This window comes from Suricata suricatta, chromosome 8 (assembly GCF_006229205.1).
Source record: "Suricata suricatta isolate VVHF042 chromosome 8, meerkat_22Aug2017_6uvM2_HiC, whole genome shotgun sequence".
In the NCBI taxonomy this organism is placed as follows: Eukaryota; Metazoa; Chordata; class Mammalia; order Carnivora; family Herpestidae; genus Suricata; species Suricata suricatta.
In genome coordinates, this window is record NC_043707.1 from 8,946,863 (window position 1) to 8,950,688 (window position 3,826).

Genomic DNA, 3,826 nt, shown 5'->3' on the forward strand with positions numbered 1-3,826 from the left:
GTTTTTTAATTTTTATTTTATTCTTTTAGCACTGTCCCAGGGTTTGTTTTTTTTTAAGTTTATTTGAGAGGGAGAGAGAGCACAAGAGCACGTGTGAGTGTGCATGAGGGGGGAGGGCAGAGAGAGGGAGAGAGAGAATCCCAAGTAGGCTCTGCACTGTCCGTGCAAAGCCCGACGTGGGGCTCAATCTCCCAACTGTGAGATCGTGACCTGAGTCAAAATCAGGAGTCAGACATTCCACCAGCCGGGCCGCCCAGGGCCCCAACTCCGTCCCAGTTTGAAACTGCAGGTCCTGTGCCCAGGAAGGCCCCTCAGGCCCCGCAGCCTCCTCATCGCTGCCCCTGCCACCCATCGCTGCTCCCCAGCACCCTGCACTGGAGAACCTCACCCCTGCCACCCATCGCTGCTCCCCAGCACCCTGCACTGGAGAACCTCACCCCTGCCACCCATCGCTGCTCCCCAGCACCCTGCACTGGAGAACCTCACCCCTGCCACCCATCGCTGCTCCCTGTACCCTGCACTGGAGAACCTCACCCCTGCTTCTGTCGGGTGGCTGACACTCTCTGCCACGGTCTGTAACCATTTCTTGCCCCGCCCACATTCCGGGGCAGACACCAGCCCCCAGCTCCCCAGGGTCCTTGGCCAGATGAGAAAAATGAAGAGTCTGAACTCTTTGCTAACCTGGACTCACTGCCCGTCTTTGGAGACAGCTTCCTGCTGTGGCGAACATCCTTCCTTCTCCGGAACAGCGGGAGGGTGAGTAATGGCTTGGGGAGATTTACTGAAGATAAAAAGTTAGTGGTCTCAGGCCACCTTCCAAATTTTCTTTTAAAAAATTTTTCTTTTAAGTTTATGTACTTATCTGGAGAGAGACAGAGACAGCGTGAGCTGGGTAGGAGTAGAGAGAGAATCCCAAGCAGGCTCTGCACAGAGCCCAACGCGGGGCTCAAACTCATGAAACCGTGAGACCATGACCTGAGCTGAAACCTAGAATTGGGTGCTTAACCCACAGAGCCACCCAGGCGCCCGTAAAAATTTTTTCTTAATAACCTTTATATTTTAATAGACTCTTAGACTTGGAGACTGTGAAGGTGGTGCAGAACGTTCCAAGGACTCACATGCACTTCCTGTATCATTAACGCCTTCCGTGGGGTATTGGCCACAGGTAATGGACCAACACTAATGCTTTCTTATGAGCTAATCTCTGGGCTTTACTCGGACCTCCTTAGTTTTTCCCAGCGTCCTTTTTCTGTTCCGGGATCCCAGCCAGGCCACCACATCACATGTAGTGATCACGGGTCCTCTGGGCTGGACGGCCTCTCCGCCTTTCCCTGGCTGGGTCCCCTTGGCAGTTTGGAGGAGTATTTGTCCTGTATTTTGTAGAATGTCTGTCCACCGGGATTTGTCTGACGTTTCCCTCATGACCAGAAGGAGGGTATGCGTTTGGGGAGGAAGATCACAGCAAAGAAGGGCCATTTTGTCACAATCGAGTCAGGGGTACATGCCTTTTAATATGACCTATCATTGTTGGGGCTGACCACCTCGACAGGCTGATGGAGGCGAATTACGTGGAATTCCGCATGGGAGATTTATTCCTCTCCCAGTTAAAAAAAAAAAAAAAGTTATCAGCAAAGCCCTAAATTCTTGGCTCTCGCTGCTGCAGACAGGAGCCAGCTAAAGGGGGTCTGCCAGAGGGGAGAGGCCCCCCCCCCCACCGCCCCGTGGGCCGGGCCCATGTGAGGCATTTTCATTTCCCACAAGAGGCTGCCTGCTGGCAAAATGGGGCTCAGCCTCCTCAACTTACCAGAGGAGGCTCAGAGAGGAGACTGTGGAGCCCCGGGTCATGCGGTGTGGGGCAGCTGCAGGGTTTGAACCCACTGGCTTCCCACTTGTCTCTTTCCAGGCTGTGCTTGCTAAAGCTAACTGCGCGAGCAGGAAGGGGGGCCATTATACCAGCCTGGGTCCTGTGCCCTCTGCCCACGGGGCACCCACAGGGCACCCACGGGTGTGCAACTTCAGTAGCTCCCCCTGCTGCTCCGGAGCAGCCAGTTAGGAAATTAAAAAGGTCAAGAAATGAGCTGCAGGACACCTCCCTGAAGGGCGCCACCTGGCGTCGCCTCTCCCCCTCCCCTTCAAATGGGGCTGGCTGGGTGCCCACCCACTGGGAAAAGGCTGGGCATTTCATTCAGGGAGGCTTGGCTCCCTCCCTAATCACGCCCTCAGGCTCATCTCCACCACCACCCTGCCCCCTCGCAGAGCAGGGCTGAACATCAGGGAAACCAGAAAGCCTTACTCCTAAGGGGCGCTCTGGGGGTCCTGAACCCTACTCTTGATCTCGAAGTGCTCCCCAGAGCCCTCAGACTTGAGAAATGCAGCTCAGGCTCCCTGGCAGGAGCAGCAGACTGGGAGAATCCTCCGATTCTAATTTACCTCCTTGGGGGTCCTTCTTTGTAAAATGGGATCAGAACTGACTCCCTGGGGACTGCCCAGTCCTGCCTTCCCCTCCCCCCGCCTCCAAACTCCGAGGCCCAGCCCCAGCAACCCGGCCCCCGCGTCCGTCTCCTGTGACAGCAGCGCCCCCTTCTGGCCGGGTGCCTCTTGGCCCCCGTGGCGCCTCCCTTGCTCTCTGCTTCTCCCTGCAGGTCGTTCGGGGAAGGGCAGCTCAGTTGAAAATCACCAAGAGGGAAAGCAGAACCAAGTTTCCAGATTTGGGGCACTCCCGGGGTCAGATCTGGGCTCTTCCACCTACCGATGGAACCCTACGCGTGCCCCTGACCCCATCAAAACTTAACCTAATGCTACATCATCTGTAAAATGCATATGACATATTTTTATGTCTTTATTTTAGGTTGAGGCATAAAACCCTTCCGGAAAAAAAAAAGACACATATCTCAAGTCACGGCTCAACGAACCCTCATAAAGAAAACACTCAAGGGGGGCGCATGGGTGGCTCGATCAGTTAAGCGTCCGACTCTTGATTTTGGCCCAGGTGATGATCTCATGGTTGTAAGGTCAAGCCCCGCATCAGGGTCTGTGCGGACAGCATGGAGCCTACTTGGGATTCTCTCTCTCTCAAAATAAATAAACATTAAATAAAAGAAAACACACTTGTGAGCTCCCCAGGGCAAGAACAGAAACACTGTCGGCATCCCGGAAAACCCCATCCTTCTCACCCCGTCACTGCCCTCTCCCTTCCTCCTCCCCAAATGCGGCCGCCAGCCTAAATTCCACAAGTGGGCGCCTGGTGTATCAATGTGAACACCACCACCCCCCCCCCCAGGGCTGTGATAAGGACCAGATGCAGGTGATGTGTGCCACAGATCAGGGAGTGTGCAGGATCCCACTCTCCCCCACAGTCCCCACTCTGGTCAGTAGTGGCAGAGTCCTTCCCTCAGGGTTGTTTTGTGGCCCACGCCGGGTGCGGCAGAGTGACCGGCTAAACGGCCAGTGAGCAGATCGGCCGGGCCTCTCTGGGCTAACATGCGCCCAGGAAATGACTGCCCCGGAGCCTGGTCCATTCTGCAGCTGTCATTCCCACCCACCCACCCCTGAGTCCCTGCCCGGGCTAGCGCTCTCTCTCTCTCTCTCATGACTGCCTCGCCCTTCAAATGGCCCCCAGTCTCCTCTCCAATCTACTGTCAAAACTGCAGCCCGGGTTCTTGTTCTAAAGCACGGATCTCATTAGTCACTCCACTGCCTGCAACACTCCAAGGCTCCCTAGCACCCTAAGGATAAAGTCATACCCTGCCCAGCATTCAAAATAGTGTACTCTACCTCTGTTAGAATGGCTATGAGAGAGAGAGAGAGAGAGAGAGAGAGAACAAGC

At 55.2% G+C, this 3,826-nt stretch overlaps 1 long non-coding RNA gene across 1 annotated transcript; it reads left to right on the forward strand.

Annotated features, from left to right (window-relative positions):
* Positions 1 to 207: 207 nt before the first annotated feature.
* Positions 208 to 2,867, forward strand: LOC115299513. The gene is made up of 3 exons (XR_003912209.1): positions 208 to 756; positions 1,067 to 1,165; positions 2,849 to 2,867. It is a non-coding gene; the product is annotated as an uncharacterized LOC115299513 (long non-coding RNA).
* The last annotated feature ends 959 nt before the right edge of the window (positions 2,868 to 3,826 follow it).